This window comes from Vitis vinifera, chromosome 1 (assembly GCF_030704535.1).
Source record: "Vitis vinifera cultivar Pinot Noir 40024 chromosome 1, ASM3070453v1".
Taxonomy (NCBI): domain Eukaryota; kingdom Viridiplantae; phylum Streptophyta; class Magnoliopsida; order Vitales; family Vitaceae; genus Vitis; species Vitis vinifera.
The window spans coordinates 15,350,624-15,370,250 of NC_081805.1; the positions used below are offsets into that span (position 1 = coordinate 15,350,624).

Below are 19,627 nucleotides of genomic sequence, written 5' to 3' on the forward strand. Positions count from 1 at the left end.
CAAACACATGCATACATGTTTGACATGATTGCATATTTGTTAATAGTTATAAAATGTTTATCATGCATACTATTACATGTTTAATTCAAAGTTTTTAAGGGTGTGCTTAGGATGGTCATAAACTTTCCTACTGAGTTGTGAACTCACCCTATCCCTTCCACCTTTAGATACAAGTCAGAAGACCTATACAGGAAATAATGCTTAAGCATTGCTTTACTGTGATTGGATGTTGTTTGCTCACATTGATAGTGTTTTGAGGCTTTGCCTTTGTATTAAAGACTGAATCTTTTTTGTAGGAATGATGTAATATATATATTTGTTAAGTACACTTGTAGTATGGGCTACCCGTAGTGAACCATGGGGTTTTGGTATATGCAAATTAATGTAGTACAAGTTTCTTTGTTGAAACGAAACATATTTTGTTAATTAATAGTTACAAAGTTTAATACAAGATGCACTCTCTATAACAGGTTTTGCATATCCTCCTTTTGCACAAAATCAAGAAGGAACTCAATATTTAAATTATTGTATCCCCATATCATTGAGAGCACTTATGTGGGTGAAAGTCCCTAAAGCCCTCGAGGAAGACACTCTGATGTGGGTGTATGGGGTTGGTCCTGCCCTTGGGTAAAGTCCCTAAAGACGTGGGGTTGGTCCTTCCCTTGGGTATGAGTCCCAAAAGACACAAGATATGACTTACTCTTGGGTGATGTCTCAAAATAGTTATCATTATATTGACCAAGTATCTTGTGGAGGATTGATATCTGATGTGTAGATTGGTGGGGGTTAGCATTTTATCAGTTGTGAAAGGATGGATGAGGAAAAACAAAGATGAAACTAGCAAACACATGCATACATGTTTTACATGATTGTATATTTATTAATGGTTATAAAATGTTTATCATGCATGCTATTATACGTTTAATTCAAGGTTTTTATGGGTATGTCTAGGATGGTTATAAACTTTCCTATTGACTTGTGAACTTGCCCTATCCCTTCCACCTTTAGATGCAGGTCAAAAGACCTATGTTGGAAATAATGCTTGAGCATTGCTTTATTGTGATTGGATGTTGTTTGCTCGCATTGAAAGTGTATTGAGACTTTCCCTTTGTGTTAAAGACTGAATCTCTTTTTAGGAATGATGTAATATAAATATTTGTCAGGTACACTTGTAGTATGGGCTACCCGTAGTGAACCATGGGGTTTTGATATATATGTAAATTAACATAGTACAAGTTTCTTTTGTAAAACGAATCATATTTTGTTAACTAATTGTTATAAAGTTTAATATAGGATGTACTCTTTATAACAAGTTTTGCATATTCTCTTTTTGCACCAAATCAAGCAGAAACTCGACATTTAAATTTTTGTATCCTCATATTTTTTTTAGAGCACTTATACTGTATTTGAGTATCAATTGTAAAGTTTGAAAAAAAAAAAAAAAACAGGGGTGTGACAGATTCGCAATGATGGGAAACAAAAGGAAGTCTCAATGAGGATAGATATAACCTAGGATGATGTCTCAATGATGATAAACCAAATGAAGAAACAAATAACCTTAGAGAGAGAACCTAGGATGACTTCACAATGATTGGAAACCAAAGAAAATGACATTGAACATAGACAAAAACCTTGGATAGAATCCAATTCTTAGGAAACCAAAGGAACTAAAAACGAACACGGGCAGAAACTTGGTTGGCATCAAAATGATGATACAACAAAGAAACAACCGACTAAGCTTAGCTAGAAACAGGATGGCATCCCAATGATCAAAACAAATAAGGAACCAAAATTGAACATAAATAGAACCTTGGATGACGTCCTAGTGATGGGAAAAGAAAGGAACAAACGAATAAGTTTAGATAAAAACTAGGATGACATCTCAAGCATGGGAAACTAAAGGAACTGAGAATGAAAATAGATAGAACCAAGAATGGCGTTCTAACGATGAGCAATTGAAGGAACAGAGGAATATGCATTAGATGAACTAACAATGAACATAGATAAAACATAGGATGTAGTCTCAATGATGAGAAACAAAAGGAACAAAGAAATAAGCTTTAGATGGAAAGTAGAATGGCATCCTAATGATGGAACTAAGAACTACCATTGATATAAACTACGATGGTGTCACAACAATGAGAAATGAAAGAAACAATCGACTAATCTTAGGTAGAACATGGGATGACATTCCAATGATTGGAAACCAAATGAACGAAAACTCAACATAGATAGAACCTAGGATGGCATCCTAGTGATGAAAATCAAAAGGAACAAATAAATAAGCTTTAAATAGAAACTAAAACCTAGGATGGCATCCCAATGATGGGAAACCGATGGAACTAAGAATGAACATAGATAGAATATAAGGTGGTGTCCTTAAGATGAGAAACGAATAAGCTTAGATCGAACCTTGGATGGCTTCGCAATTATGGGAAACAAAAGGAACTTAGGATGATTGAACCTATGATTACGTTTCAATGTTAAGAAACTAAAAGAATAAACAAATAACCGTAGATAGATCCCATAAAGCAATCGAACGAACAATCGAATATGCTTTAAATGAACAAAGAATGAACATAGGATGAGTCTCAATGATGAGAACCGAAAGGAGCAGAGAAATAAGCTTTAGATGGAAACCAAGATTGCATCCTAATGATGGAAACCTTAGGAGGAAAGAATTAACGTAAATAAAGCCTAGGATGGCATGCTAATGATGAGAAACGAAAGGAACAAATGAATAAGCATGGATAGAACCTAGGATACCTTCTCAATGATTGGAAACCGAAGGAACATACAATGAGCATAGATAGAGCCTAGGATGGGTTCCCAATGATGAGAAATTAAGGGAACAAATGAACAACCATAGATAGAGCTTAGGATGACTTCCTAATGATTGAAAATCAGAGGAACTAACAATGAACCTATAGAACGTAGGATGGCATCCAAATGTTTGGAAACCAAACGAACTAAGAACGAACATAGACAGAAACTACGATGGCATCACAATGATGAGAAGCGAAAGAAACAATCTTGACTAATCCTTGGTAGAAAATAGGATCATATTCTAATGATTGGAAACCAAATGAACAAAAATTCAACATAGTTAGAACCTAGGATGGCATTCCAGTGATGAAAATCAAAAGGAACGAAGAAATAAGCTTTAGATAAAAACCTTGTAGAGAAACAAGGATGGCATCCCATTGATGGTGTCACAATGATGAGAAGCCAAAGAAACAACCGACTAATCTTAGGTCTACCTAGGATGGCATCCCAACTATTGGAAACCAAAGTAACTAAAATTGAACATATATAGAACCTAGGATGACGTCCCAGTGATGAGAACAAAAGGAACAAATGAATAAGCTTAAATAGAACCTAGGATCACATCCTAATGATAGGACACTAAAGGAATTGAGAATGAAAATAGATAGAACTAAGATTGATGTTCCAATGATGAGCAATCAAAGGATGACATCCCAATGGTGGGAAATCGAAGGATCTAACAAAGAACATAGATAGAAACTAGGATGTTGCCCCAACGATTAGAAACCAAAGGAACTAAGAACGAACATAGATAGAAACTAGGATGGCATCAAAACGAGGAGAAGGCAAAGGAACATAAGCACAAGATTAGATAGAACTTAGGATGGCATCCTAGTGATGTGAAACCAAAGTAACTATGAATGAATATATATAGATTGTAGGATGGCGCCACATTGATAACCAACCAAAGGAATGAAGAAATAAGAACACATAAAAACTCGAATGACATCCTAATGAATGGGAACCTTAGGAAGTAAGAATGAACAAACATAGAACCTAGAATGGCATTGCAATAATTGGAAACTAAGGAACAAATAATTTATCTTAGATAGAATCTATGATGATTTCGCAATAATTGGAAACGAAAGGAACCATCAATGAACATAAACAAAACCTAGGATGGAACCCAAAGGGATTCAAAACAAACATACATAGAAACTAGGATGGCGTCACAATGATGAGAAACGCTACAAATAACCTTAGATAGATCCTTGGATGGCTTCCCAATGATTCAAAACTAAAGGAACTAACAATAAACGTAGCCAGAAGACCGAATCCAAATGTCGGGAAACCAAAGGAACTAAGAACGAACATAGATAAAAACTAGGGTGGCATTTCAACAATGAGAAACCAAAGAAACAACAAGCTAAGTAGAGGTAGAAACCTAAGATTGCATCTCCACGATAAGAAACTAAAGGAACTGACTTTGAACATAGATAGATGCTAGAAAGGCATCTCGGTGATGGCAAACCAAAGGAAAAAACGACTAAGCTTAGATAGAAACTAGGATGGCATCCCAATGAAAGGAAATCAAATTGAACATAGATAGAACCTACGATAGCATCCTAGTGAAGATAAACAGAAGGAACTAAGATGGGAAACTAAGGAAACTTAGAATGAACATAGATAAAGCCAAGAAAGGCGTTCCAATGATAAGTAATCAAAAGAACAAACATGAGCTTAGATAGAACTTAGGTCACATCCAAATGATGGCAAACCTTAGGAAGTAAAAATGGAAAAAGATAGAACCTAGAATGGTGTTCCAATGATGGTGGGACCTAGAACGACATCTCAATGATGAGAAACCAAAGGAACTACGAACGAACATCGATAGACACTAGGATGGTCTTGCAATGAGCATAAAGCAAAGGAAGAAACAAATAAGCTTGGATTCAACCTAGCATGGGTTCCCATAAATTTTAAACAAAAGGAACTAAAATTAAGCACAGATAGAACCTAGGATGACATGTCAATGATGAGAAACAAAAACAAGAAAGAAATAAGCTTAAATAGAAACTAGGACGGCATCCCATTGATGGAAAACCTTAGGAAGTTAGAATGACCTATGATAGAACCTAGGATGGCGTCCTAATTATGAGAAACCAAACGAACATACGAATAAGCTTAGATTAAAACTATGATAGTAACCCAATGACGGATAACTAAAGGAACTAAGAATGAAGAGATATAGAACCAAGAATTATGGTCCAATGATGAGCAATCAAAAGACCAAACGAATTAGCTTAGATAGAACCTAGGATGAGATCTCAATGATGTGAAACTAAACAAACTAATAATGAAAATGAATAGTAGTATGAATGGCGTTCCAATGATGTGCAATCTCAAGAACAAATGATTATATTTAGATAAAACCTAGGATGACATCCTGATTATGGCTTCAAGGATGAGGGATACCCTAAATAAACTTAAGGAAGTGGGATGCCCTAAACGATGCCCTTAATAAACTTAATGAAGGGAAATCTCTAAACAAAGTCAAGGAAGGGGGATGCTCTAATCAAATTTGAGTAGGCGGGATGCCCTTAAAAAGCCAATGGAAGTAGAACGTCATAAATGAACATTAAGAAGGGGGATTCACTAACAATACTCATAGAAAGGGCATGCCACAAACAAACTCCACCAAACAGGGATGCCCAATCCCAACAAAAGCGATTGCGCTAAACAGACTACTGGATGGGGATGCCCTACTACACTAAAGGAAGTGGGAGTTTGCTAAGTAATCCCTAGGAAAGGGTATGCGCTAAAAGAATTGAACGAAGGTTGGTTGTCTAAACAAACTCTAGGAAAGGGAATGAATTAAAAATCTCCATGAAGATGGATGACCTAAGAAACTGAAGGAAGGGTGATGGACTAAAGTAAATCAAGGTAGTTTGATAGGCCAATGAACAGGAATGTCCTTAAAAAATTGAGGAATGGGAATACCTTAATAACACTTGATGAAAGAGGATGCCCTAAATAAACTCAATGAAGGGGAATACCACAAACAAACTTAAGGAAGGGGATGCCCAAAAACAACTCATGGAAGGAGGATGTCCTGAACACACTCAAGGAATAGTGCAAACCCTTAAACAAACTCATAGTATGGCGTCCTAATTATGAGAAACCAAAGGAACATACGAATAAACTTAGATAGTTCACAATGATGGGAAACCAATTAAATGAACAATGAACATAGGTCGAACCTAGGATTGTATCCAAATGTGTGGAACCCAAAGGAACTAAAAATAAACCTAGATAGAAACTAAGATGACATCACAATGATGTGAAACATAACAAACAACCAACTAAGTTTAGGTAGAACCTAGGATGGTATACAGACAATCAGACACAAAATTAACTCAAATTGGATATAGATAGAACCTAGGATGACGTCCTAGTGATGAGAAATCAGAGGAACCAACAAAGAAACTTATATTAAAACAAGGATAGTAACCCAATGACGGGGGAACTAAAGGAACGAAGAATGAACATAGATAAAACCAAGAATTATGGTCCAATGATGAGCAATCAAAAGAACAAACGAATTAGCTTAGATAGAACCTAGGATGGGATCTCAATGATGTGAAACTAAACAAACTAAGAATGAAAATGAATAGTAGTATGAATGGTGTTCCAATGATGAGCAATCTCGAGAACAAATGATTATGTTTAGATAAAACCTAGGATGACATCCTGATTATGGCTTGAAGGACGAGGGATACCCTAAATAAACTTAAGGAAGTGGGATGCCCGATGCCCTTAATAAACTTAATGAAGGGAAATCTCTAAACAAAATCAAGGAAGGAGGATCCCCTTAAAAAGCCAATGGAAGAAGAACGTTGTAAATGAACATTAAGAAGGGGGATTCACTAATAAGACTCATAGAAAGGGCATGCCACAAACAAACTCTACCAAGGGGGATGCCCAATCCCAACAAAAGCGGTTGTGCTAAACAACCTCAAGAAATGGAGTTGCGCTAAACAAACTACTAGATGGGGATGCCCTACTACACTAAAGGAAGTGGGAGTCTGCTAAGTAATCCCTAGGAAATGGTATGTGCTAAAAGAATTGAAGGAAGGTTGGTTGTTGGTCTAAACAAACTCTAGGAAAGGGAATGAATTAAGAATCTCCATGAAGATGGATGACCTAAGAAACTGAAGGAAAGGTGCTGGACTAATGTAAATCAAGGTAGTTTGATAGCCCAATGAACAGGAATGTCCTAAAAAAATAGAGGAATGGGAATACCCTAATAACACTCGAGGAAAGAGGATGCCCTAAATAAACTCAATGAAGGGGAATACCCTAAACAAACCTAAGGAAGGGGATGCCCGAAAAAACCTCAAATAAGGAGGATGTCTTGAACATACTCAAGGAATAGGGCATACCCTTAAACAAACTCAAGAAAGGGGGGTGTGCTAAACATACTCAAGGATGGGGGCATAACCTAAACAAATGCAAGGAATAGGAATTCTACAAAGAATCTATGGGACGGGGAGGAAGAGATGCCTTAATAACATTGAAGAAAAGGGGATGATGTAAATATAGATAAGGAAGGTGAATGTCATAAATTAATTGAATGAAAGGGGATGTCTTAAAGAAAATAATGGAAAAAGATGCCTTAATAAGACTCGATGAAATCACATTCCCTAAATGAACTTAAGGAAGGTACATGCATTAAAGAAACACAAAATATGAGGTTGCCCTAAATAAACTCAACAATGGAGGATGCCCTAAACAAACTAAAAAAAAAAAGGCGTTGCCATTAGGAAACTCATGGAAGGGGAATGCGCTAATAAGACTCAAGGATGGGGGTTGCCTTAAACATAATCAAATGAGGAGGATGCCATAAGTAACTCTAAGAATCAGGTTGCCCTAAACAAACTCTAGGAAGGGGGATGCACTAAAAAAATTCTCAAGAAATAGATATTCTATAAAGAAACTAAGGGATAGTGGGACGTCTTAATATGACTCAAGGAAGGGGGATGCCCTAAACAAAGATATGGAAGGAGAATGTTGTAAACAAACTCAAAGAAGGGGATGTGCTAACAAGACTCAATGAAGCATGCGCTAAAGAAACTCAAAGAAGGGGGATTCTCTAAACAAAATTTGGGAAGGGGATGGCATTAACAAACTCAAGGAAGGGGGATGCTCTAAACAAACTCTTGGAAAGGGAATGAATTACAAAATCTCCATGAAAAAGAATGACCTAAGAAGCTAAAGCAAGGGTGACGCCCTAATGTAACTCAAGGGAGTGGGATGGCCTAAGGAAATTCAAGGAACATGGATGCACAAAACAAACTAAAGGAAGGGGATACCCTAATAAAACTATAGGAAAGCGGATGCCTTAAACAAACTCTAAGAAGGGAAATGATCCTAGGCAAACTCAACAAAGGGAGATGTGCCAAAAAAAAAAAAAAAAAAACTCAAGAAAGGGGGAGGGAGGGGCTTAACAAACTCCAAGAGGCAAATGTGCTATGAATCTTAAGGAAGTGGGAGTGCACTAAATCAACTCTTGGAAGGGGGTGCCATAAACTCAAGCAAGGGGGATCCTTTACACAAACTCCTGGAAGGGGAACGAATTAAATAATCTTCATGAAAAGGGACTAAGAAACTCAAGGAAGGTGAAGCCCTAAAGTAACCCAAGGGAAAAGGGTGCCCCAAGAAACTCAAGGAATGGGGATGCCCTAAACAAACTAATGGAAGGGGGATTCCTTAATAACAATTTAGGAAGAGAGATGCCCTAGTAACACTCAATGAAGGGGGATTCCCTAAACAGACTCAAGGATGGGGAAATCCTTAAACAAACTAAAGTAAGGCGGATCCCATAAACAAAGTTAGGGAATGGGGATGCCACACACAAACTCAAGGAAGGGGAATGCCTTTATAAGACTTGAGTATGGGAGATGCCCTAAACAAAGTCACTGAAGGAAGATGTCCTAAACAAACTAGAGAAAGGAAGATGTCCTAAATAAACTCCAAGAGGGTATACCATAAACCAACTCAAGGGGTAGGGAGACGTTATAAAAAACTAATGAAAGGGGGATGTGTTAATAACAGTGATGGAAAGCAGTTGTCATAGTAGACAAACTCCAAGAAAGGGGATTCCCTAGACAAACTCAATGAAGGGAGATGTGCCAAAAATATATAGAAAATGGGAGGTGTTGAACAAACTACAGGAGGTGCATGCCCTATAAAACTTAAGAAAGTGGGGGTGCACTAAATCAACTATTGAAAGGGGGATGCCCTAAACAAACTTAAGGAAAGGGGATGCTCTACACAAAGTCCAAGAAAGGGAATGAACTAAACAATCTCCATGAAGAGGGTTGACCTAAGAAACTCAAGAAAGGGAGATGCCCTAATGTAACTCAAGGGAGGGTGATGCACTAAAGAAACTCAAGGAATGGGGATGCCCTAAACAAACTAAAGGAATGGGAATACCCTAAACAAATTCATGGAATGACAATACTTTAAACAAACTAAAGGAAAGGAGGGTGTCCAAAAGAAAATCAAGGAAGGGATTCCCCACAAGAACTAAATGAAAGGATGCCTTAATGAAACTCTATGCCATAAACAAATTCAAGGACAGGGGATGTTGTTAAAAAACTCTAGGAATGTGGATGCCCTATAAAACTTAAAGAAGTGGGAGTGCACTGAATAAACACTTAGTAAGGGGATGCCTTAAACAAATTCAACTAAGGTGAATGCTCTACACAAACTCTAGGAAGGGGAATGAACTAAACAATCTCCATGAAGAGGAATGACCTAAGAATGTGAAGGAAGGGTGATGCACTAAGGAAACTTAAGGAACCCCATGGCCTAGGCAAACTAAAGGAAGGGGGGGTATCATGATAACACTCGGGGAAAATGAATGCCCCAAACAAATTCAAAGAAATGGAATGCCCTAAAAAAAACTTAAAGGGGATGCTAAAAAAACAACTAAAGGAAAACGGGATGTCCTAAACAAAGTCAAGGAAGGGAGATTCCCTAATAATAATCAAGGAAATGGGATGACCTAAACAAACTAAGGGTAGGGGGATGCCTTAAAGAAACTCTAGGAAAGGGGATGTCATAAACAAAATTAGGAAATAAGGATGAATTTAAAAATAAAAATAAAAACTCCACGAAGAGGGATGACCTAAGAAAATGAAGGAAGGGTGATTCCCTAATTTAACTCAAGGGAATATGATGACTTATGGAAACTCTAAGAAAGGAGATGCCTTAAACAAATTAAAGGAAGGTGGATGCCCTAATAAAGGAAAATGACCTAAATAAACTAAAGGAAAGGGTGATGCTAAACAAACTAAAGGAAAGGGGGATGTCCTAAACAAACTAAGGGGGATGCCCAAAAAAAAAAAAACTCAAGGAAAAAGGGATGCCCTAAACAATGTTAAGGATGGGGGATACTCTAATCAAACTAAAAGAAAGAATGTGCCATAAACAAAGTCTAGGAAGGGGGTTACTATGGACTTACATTTCTCACTTGCGTCCCCACTCAACGACGAGATTCATTTTTTATTTGTGAAAAATTGATATTTTATTAAAATTTGGAGTTCTCATGCCACTTATTTTTATTTATTTTTTATAGGGAAAATAATATAAGAAACTAAAAGCCTAAGAAAAATGACACCTTAAACTTTTGGAAAAACATGTCTTTGAAATAATAAATCCGAGTTTAGGTCCAAAGATCAAGTTACCTATCAGGAAGGTACCTTAAGGTAATGGTACTCTAAACCCTTGAAAAGGTCTCTACCGACTAAATTGAGGGAAGTACGAAAATTAAGTGATTAATAGAGGGAATCAAGGAAGACTAATGGTGATTACTTAAATTCCAATAACATATTAAGCATGCTAAGCAAATAATTCAAGTTAGACCATAAAGGAAGAGTAATACCTGCAATTTAAAGTATTACAAGATGCTAAAGTTAGTTAAAACAACAAAATATATAACATGCATCTCATCAGCGAAAATCAAACAAACATCAAGGCACTTAGTGCCAATATCAAACATGGTATGGTTCACACAAAACATTTCATATGTAACTAAAAAGAAGTGAATGGTGGAGAGTGTACCTGAAGAGCATATCTTTAACGCAATGCATTTTCAATACAAATGGAGAAGCTAGGATAAAAGATGATGACAAGCAATTATGAGAGCATAATATCTGCATGGCATGAACTTACAAAGACATCAGCTATACAAGGTATATAACCAACTAAATAAATCAACTTTGGGAAAAGCTTTTTTGATGCAAATAACATTTTAGAATCAATTTCAAGAAGTGAGTAACATCACACAATTGTGGAAAAAAAAAATTTAATACACTCCAAAAATAATTAAAACTAAAAGGTCATTAGCTAAGTTGAGACTGGTAGCAATGATTAATTTTAAAATATATTTTATGTAGGGTTCTATCAAATCTTCATTCAATATTCCATAACCCATACATCCTCAACCTCAAGTGAAAAGATTATCAAGGCCAAGGACATTCCCATTAGTTTGGGGGCACAAGTTCAAAATTATGTGAATAAAAACAAAGTTTTTGGAAAACCAAAAAGAGAATGCAACTTGTATAAAATGAGTTGCATGTTTTTAAAAGAAAGTGAGATCTTTGCCCTAAACCTAAAACGAATTTTCTTTTAAAGTCCTTAAATGATTTTTTTCCTTTTGAAAATAATTTAAATTATTTAAAAAAAAAATGATTTTAGGAGGAGCAAAAAAGGAACTAAGAAAATTAAGAAATTCCAAACAAAAGACCTAAAAGTTGGGATTTTTTATTCATAACTTAAAACAATTTGAAAAGAAAGGAAAAATCAACTTAGACCTTCCTTTTGGCTACCTTTTCATTCATGATGAAGAAAAGATCTTTTTTTGTAAAAGAAATTTTGACTCAAAAATCAATTAAGTTTTTTCTAAAGAATAACAAGCTCTCAAAGGTAAATAATCAAACATCATGAATTTTTAACTAAGGTAGCATTCAAAGAACTTTAGAAAATAACTTAAGATGAATTTTTAACTAAACTAGCGTTCAAGGAACTTTAAAAAAGAATCTAACATCAATTTTTAACGAAACTAGCATACAAAGAACTTTAAAAAACTAATACAAAAATTCAAATTCCATTATCTTTCAAATTTATCTAGAAATTTAAACTCCAAAACTTATATACTACCTAAGGGAAAATCTAACAAATTCATCACCACCATGAAAAGGAGATAGAGATTACTTGTCTTAAGGGGCAAAACAAGAGAAATGCCAATCTCACATAAGTACCAAATAGGTTGTTAAAAACAACAATGATTAAACCAATTGCTCTAACAACAAAAGCATAAGTTGATTTACATATTAAGGCAGAGAAGAAGAAAAACACACTTCTTGTCATTGTCGTAGCTCTGAACTTATTAAACCCCACATTCCACATTATATTATTTCTTAAGAAAACCACAAAAATAATAAGAAACAAACAACTTTTGTAGTGGATTACAAAAATAGAGTTCGCTCTACCATTGTGATTTAGTGCTTCTTTTTCCTGTTCTTTTGTTAATAGTTGATTTAAATATTAATTAAAGCATGCAATTTACATAAAGGAAATCCTAGTTGGACCCTTGTTAGCCTTTTTCTATTCCTTATAGAGTAAGACACCAAGCTACAGTTGGAAATTGACCTAAATCGCCAATAACTAACATGGGTGAAGGTCAACAAATGCAATCACAATTTAAGACTTCCAACACCCTTATTGAACTCAACCACATAGTGTAACTCATTATTGTGTGAATCACAACAACTATCAACAAAAAAATATAAACACATCATTTCCTTCTTGTTGCACAGGGTATACAACAATGATTGCGTGGGGATGAAAAATTGTTGAAAATGACACAAATCTACCATCAAAGACAAGGCAATTCTACAACACAAACTGCTTAAAATACAATGGCATAAGCGAAGAGTTTTTTACCATATCAATGATTCAATAAGACAACTTTCAATGATTTCTTAACCACAAACTGCCACATACATGATTTTCATAACTCAAACCTAGGTACAAAGTCAAGTACAAGAAAACATGAAATCCATAGTCATGCCCACAAAGCAGTAAAAATGTATAGACATCACTATATAACAATGAAATCAAGCCAATCTATGAGAAAAAAAAAGGAAAAATAAATAAATAAAAGAAAATTCCGAACAATCCAAATACATTATCTAATAAGATAAGAATGCAATTGAGCGAAATAACGTAAAAGAGGAAAAATAAGACAAAAAAGAACATTATGAAAAGAGGATGACTCCTAGAACATTTGACCCACAACCCTATCATTGATCTAGTTGGGATTGACGGGGCTTGAACCCGTAGCTTCCGCCTTGCAAAGGCATTGCACTGACCAATTGAACTACAATCCCACATAAATAAGGTCACATCTGTCAATATAGGTAACCAAACAAGTTGTACAAATAACACTTAACTCAATCTTTATAATAACAAATACTTAAGTTTAATTTCATTATATTGAATGACATAAAATTCTTTTGTAGTACTTATAAATCAAGTATCTTCAAATCAAACAAAATATGTTCATATCCATGCATCGGGAAAAAATGATTCATATTAAGGCAAAAAAGTAAAAAAGAAATATCAGTTACTATTAGATGTCAACCCCACATCCCACATCATATTATTTCATGTAGAAACCAAAAGAATGATCAGCCCAAAACCATAATGAATCCAAAATCATGAAAACATGACTTGACATGGAACAAATAGTCTCTATTCAAAAAACCTAAGAATATAAGTAAATCTCAAGGCTATGCCCCACACTATAATGACAACAATTACAAATTGAAGGAATTTGCACTATTACAAATTTAAGCGATTTCCATAGTGCATCCAGCTTATACTACTTAAGAAATAGCAGAAACCAAAAGAATTATTAACCCAAAACCATAATGAATTCAAAATCATGAAACTGTTATCATGACTTGGCATGGAACAAATAGTCCCTATTCAAAACCTACAAATATAAGTAAATCTCAAGGCTATGGCCCACATCATAACGACAACAATTACAAATTGAAGGGATTTGCACTATTACAAATCGAAGCGATATCCATAGTGCATCCAACTTATACTACTTAATAAGAAATTACAGAAACCAAAAGAAATATCATTCAAAACCATAATGAATTCAAAATCATCAAAATGCTTCCATGACTTGGCATGGAACAAATAGTCCCTATGCATATATAGTGTTAGGAGCCTCTTCCCCAAATTGATATAGGATCACAACATCTCTCCAACTTGGTTTTCCATTTTAGTTAATGGAACTAAAAATGTTGGTGGTAGCCATTGTCTAGCATCTACAACCGAAGACAAGTCTCGATAGTAGCCAAAAACCACATCACAAAGTACATACAAGTTGGTTTGAAACTTTTTCATTAAACAAAGTGACATCGCCTTGAAAATATTACAAGACAAATGATGAAATAAAGTTATTTGAGAAATCAAAATGAAAAGCACCTTCAGATATCCCACATGTTGTTGCAACAACAACTAGTACCAGAATGACTAGGTAGAATACAATGACAATCTCCTTGTTCTTTAAAAACGTACTAATGCAGCAAGAAGTATACCCTTATGGGAGATCAAATCAAAGGAAGTGTATAAAATCAAATGGTAGAGATTTACAGTATCTTGCTTAAACAATGAATGCAGTTTTCGACTGGCTAGAAAGCAAATTGAGGATGATTTTTTTAACAAGAATTACAGCAAAAACCTTTTGGATATAGCCAATGATATTGCATTTATGTGTGCATGAATGTCCAAGACACCAATGCACAAAACAATATATGTACCTAAGCAGAATTTTTAAAAAAAATGATATTCAAACATACACAATGTTAAAAGAAATGCAAGGAGCCCTCACATTATATCTTATAATGAATAAGTGTAAAAACTTGACATGATAAAAAGATGCATATTAGAACATGATAGAATGAAAATAGAATTGAAATAATAGCATAAAGAACACCTAAGACTCCACCTAAACCTACTGGAAACCTATTTTCCAAAGATATCTGGAAGAAAATTACTTACAATATTCATTTAACATTAGAATACAATTTAATTTCTACAAAGCTCTTATTGGAAAGGTGTATAGCGGCCAATCAAGTTCTTCTCAGTAGAAGCACCGAAAATAGCTTCCTTCGGACACATGACTCCATATACATCAATTGGTTGAAGGTCACTCAAATTCTTCTACTGCTCTAAGGCTACTTGAAAAAAAGCTATATGAAGTTGTGGCCCAAAAGAGTTATGCTACAACATAATGAAAAATAAATTCAATGCAGATTTTCTTACCATTGCATTCTTATCCTCCAACCTCCCTGCTGCAACTACAACAACCTCATTTTGCATGCAAATTAAAACAGAATGTTGTCAAAATAGTTCCTCAAAACTTGAAGAACCTTACTTCTAGTATAATAAGCTGAAACATCTCGACATCACTCTAGCAATATTTCCAAAATGGCTTGCTTGGTTTGAAGCTGAATAGATTTTGAACTCACTTTACCCTCAACATTTGTAAAGACCTACATAATCAACTTTCCCAATACACCAACAAGAGCATTCCTTATCTTCTAAAATTCTCCTAAGAAGTTTGTGATCAAGATACCAATGTTGGTTGAAATCAACTATGGAAGCCAGTCAATGAACTACACAAGAAAGCACCCAATACATTCGACACTAATAGTATCCTTCACGTAGTCTTTTGGGTTGGTCCTTCGAATCAACCATTGAGGTGTGGTAACAGTCATACTTCTGCATCAAGTGTAAATTGATGCACATGACTGCGCCATGTAGTGGAATTTGGTGGCACATGTCCCAATTATATGACATAGAAAATCTTTTGTCCCTGAATTCTTAAATAGTACCGCATTCTCAAACTAAGAGAATACATTCCTACAAAATCCAATTAACAAATATAAACATGAAAAATCAAATTAAAAAATATCAAACTAATTATACAATATACTTTACAATGAAAGATAAGTAATTTTCAACTAGGTCTCATGACCCAAAGAGCATCAAAAAGGGTTGATCTCTAGTGAATTAGCTATTATGTTGAGTAGTTGAACCCTTTGTGGGTCCCAATTCCATGAGTGTATAAGCTATTTCTTCCAACAACTCAATATTGCTTAAATCTATAATGAGAACACTTTACTAAATTAAAAGCAACGACCAACAAGACACACTCAAACACATAGAAAGAAAGAGTGCCTTGGAGTTGTTATTGACACCAATATTAGACACCCAAATGAGGACAATGTTGAGGGGGGAAAAAGAATAGATTTTTATTGAATTTTGATGACTTCACCATCTAGATGTTTATAAACACAGAGATTTGAAAAATAATTCAATACCTTTGAAATTCAAGAAAAGATTTGCACATAAGATGGCCATAACTTCAACTATCATTGATGTTCAACGCTTCAGCTTATCATGCAGTAGAACATTTCAATAATTGTGTGCTTAGATGTCAATTGGAATTAAATTTTCTTACTAACTTTCAGAAGCATTGACAGATACAGATCTATCAGCATCAATCCACAAATGTCTAAACCAACTCAACGACAATATGGATTATTTTGGTCCTGTTATATCTCTACATGCATGTGCCTCAAACGTGTCAGGACCAACACCGTTCAACAATTCATGTTTCTAGGTGTTCCTTTCGCATATAAAAGTTGATAATCAGCTATGCAAGCTTCAACTAAAGTTCTAATAAAAAGCTAAGAGAAGATAACTTGCTAAAAATTTTCAAGAAGACACAAGGAACAGATCAAGCAACTATAGAATCAAAGTGGGCATTTCTTGCACATACCTTCAACAATATCAGTTTTTGAAAATTCTTCTGCACTACTCTTAGCTACCATAAAACATTCCAAACTACCAACTTTCTATTGATGTATGGGCATTTCTTGCAGTAACCTCTTCTTCCATTTGTTCCATATGGAATTTGTCAAGCTTCTCAAACTCCTCAATGCGAGACTTGAGTTCTAGTTGCAAACTCCTTACTCTGGTTTTCGTTAGTGTGAAAAAAATACACCAATTATTAAAAAAAATAAACTGCAAATGAAGTAATGCAAGAACTTAATACCTTGCTAGGTTATTAATGAAGTATGTCTCCAATATGGGTAAATAAGACACTAGTCCAAGCGTAAGCTATATTCAACAAAAATGCAAGGTGCCATGACATTATATCTTATAATGAAGTCATGCATTAAAACCTGACATGATAATAAGTTGTCATATTAGCACATGATAGATGAAAATAGAATTAAAACAATAGTATAAACAATACATGTGACTCCACCAAACCTGTTGCAAACCTTTTCAACCACAACTTCCATATTTCTCCATAGGAGTTGGATGAGTAGCATAAATAGTAGCAATAACATTATCAACAACAGCATACCATTATGTTTCCTAGCAGCCAAAACTATCAATTAAGATTTCTATTTGGATACATGACACCATATGCGTCAATTGGTTAATAGCAACATGGAACATAATGAATAAATATCTACTAAGTTTTGTTACAAGAACAGTTGAAAGGACGCATGATACCACTTTCAATGTAATTTTGCAACTAAGAGACATTTTCCTCAAGTCAACAACTAAGGTTTCAGTAGTTGGATGAATTGCATATATAAAATCAATAACATTATCAGTAACAGCATACCATAAGTTATCTAGCAGCCAAAAACTGGTGATTAAGCTTTTCAGAATGCCAAATATCAGGGTCTCCTTATTAGACAATAGTTTTTTCTTTCACTTTTTAGAAAACTTGTAAGAGTAATGTTTCCGATTCAAGCATGCAGTTCAAGCAACCTTGAAGTTCTTGAAAACAATATTAAACCCCAGAATGAGGACAATATTGAGAAGCAAAAAAGTATAGGTTTTAAAAGCAATCCAATGTGAGGCTACCCAATCAAGGATCAGTACACTATCAACAGATCGTAAGTAACTCGAGATGGAGAATCCACCTTTGGAAGAACGTTGAGATTGGGCCTAGGACTCTCCCTAAGATTTAATTTACAAGATAGTGTGAGACTAGAGAAACCTTTGATTAATGAACATACATGATCAAACACGTCTTACTCTTGGAGATGGAAAAGCTCTTTCCAAGAGAGATCAAATAATACATCTATTTGCATAAGAAGAAAAAAAGATTAAAATCTTTACAAAAAATGGTTAAAATATACAAAATAACTAATGTCAATATCTCTACTTAGAAAAATGACTAATGAGAATAAAATAGATATTTGAATCTAACTTGGAAAGTGAAAACTTAACTCAACTACACAGAACAGTTGAATTTGTTGATGCACAAGAGAGAACGTTCACCAAGTATCAAATAAAAATTATTAGAAAAGAATATAAAAAAACAATGGATTACTCAAATGTTCAATTGATAGTTAATTTTAATTTTTTTTTTTTTTTCTTTTCTTCCCATTTCTCATAGTTGAGAATATTTGAGGGTTTTATCAATTGTTGATGGGAAAAAACACCATTGATAAGAAAATTGAATATAAATCATGAACCAAAAGATTTACCCCACTTGTTTAGATACCATGAATATTTAGGATAATAAAAGAAAACAAACTTTTCTTAATATATATGGTAACAAACACATTCTCCATGGCTTCATAAGTGGACTAGTCCTGAGAAAATACAGGACAACCTGTGTTGGCTAAAATCAACTTTACAAATCTATCAACGAGCTCCACAAGAAAGCAACGTTTGATATTTATAGCCCCAACTTTGTCCTTCACATAGTCTTTTCGGTTTGTCCTTCCAATCTCTATGATAGGAGAACCAACCAAACTACCAACAACACATGATTGCACCGTATAGTGGTATTTGGTAGCACATGTCCCCATTAAATCACAGAGAGCATCTTTTATCTTTGAATCTTTTAACAGTATTGTGTTCTTAACCATACTGTACAAGAGATGTAAATTAAAGCTACAAAGATAAACATGCAAAATAAAATAAAAATAAATCCAACTAATTACCCAACTTGATTTACAACGAAAAATAAGTAATTTCCATCTGGTCTCATGGAGTTGAGTATCTAACCCCTCTGTTGTTTCCAATTCCAAGAGTGTATAGGTTGTTTCTTCCTACAACTAGTACTGCCTAAATCCATGACAAGAACACTTTCATAAATTAGTAGCAACTTCCCAATAAGACACACATGCACATACTTATCAAAAAATAAAATAAAATAAGACACATGCACATAAAATGGAAGAGTACCTTGGGATTAGTTCAAAACCGGCAAGAATTGATTGCAGTCCTTTAGATGTCACTGTTGCTGTAAGTTGCTTCTTATGAATTAGTTCAATTTTCTTGCAGCAAGAACAAGGGTGCAATGTTGGCATGTATGGCAGTAGCACTACCTGGGTCATGACTGATGGCAGGATGTTGCAAGTATGGTCTAAGAATTGCAAAATCTAGCAGCCTTGCACCCATCAAATGGACGTCCAGAGGCTATCTTCATTGTTCCTTGTCAAGTTGGCCATAGGGACTGCTAGATGCTTCTCCCTCAGCTTCTTCGGCTGCAGAGGTCAGTTCCTGAATGGATGCAGTTATTGGGTGCAGGGATACAGTACCTTTCACCCAAGTTGCGTAGGAGATTTGTGTAGTTCTGCCCCAAGAAAAAAGATTATTACAAGACTAGTATATGTATATAACAGAACAAATATACAAATGCATATCAGCACTTACACAACTTTTTAAATAG

General features: G+C 34.8%; 1 long non-coding RNA gene across 3 annotated transcripts; it reads right to left on the reverse strand.

Moving 5' to 3' along the window:
• Positions 1 to 14,717: 14,717 nt before the first annotated feature.
• LOC132254662 (uncharacterized) lies at positions 14,718 to 19,486 on the reverse strand. Of its 3 annotated transcripts, none has more exons than XR_009466961.1 (3): positions 19,284 to 19,486; positions 19,141 to 19,198; positions 14,718 to 19,020 (listed from the first exon to the last, which is right to left on the reverse strand). It is a non-coding gene; the product is annotated as an uncharacterized LOC132254662 (long non-coding RNA). The 3 variants fall into 3 exon arrangements; XR_009466959.1 differs by having other exon boundaries at positions 14,718 to 17,105; positions 17,208 to 19,198; XR_009466960.1 differs by having other exon boundaries at positions 14,718 to 16,894; positions 16,976 to 19,198.
• Positions 19,487 to 19,627: the final 141 nt, after the last annotated feature.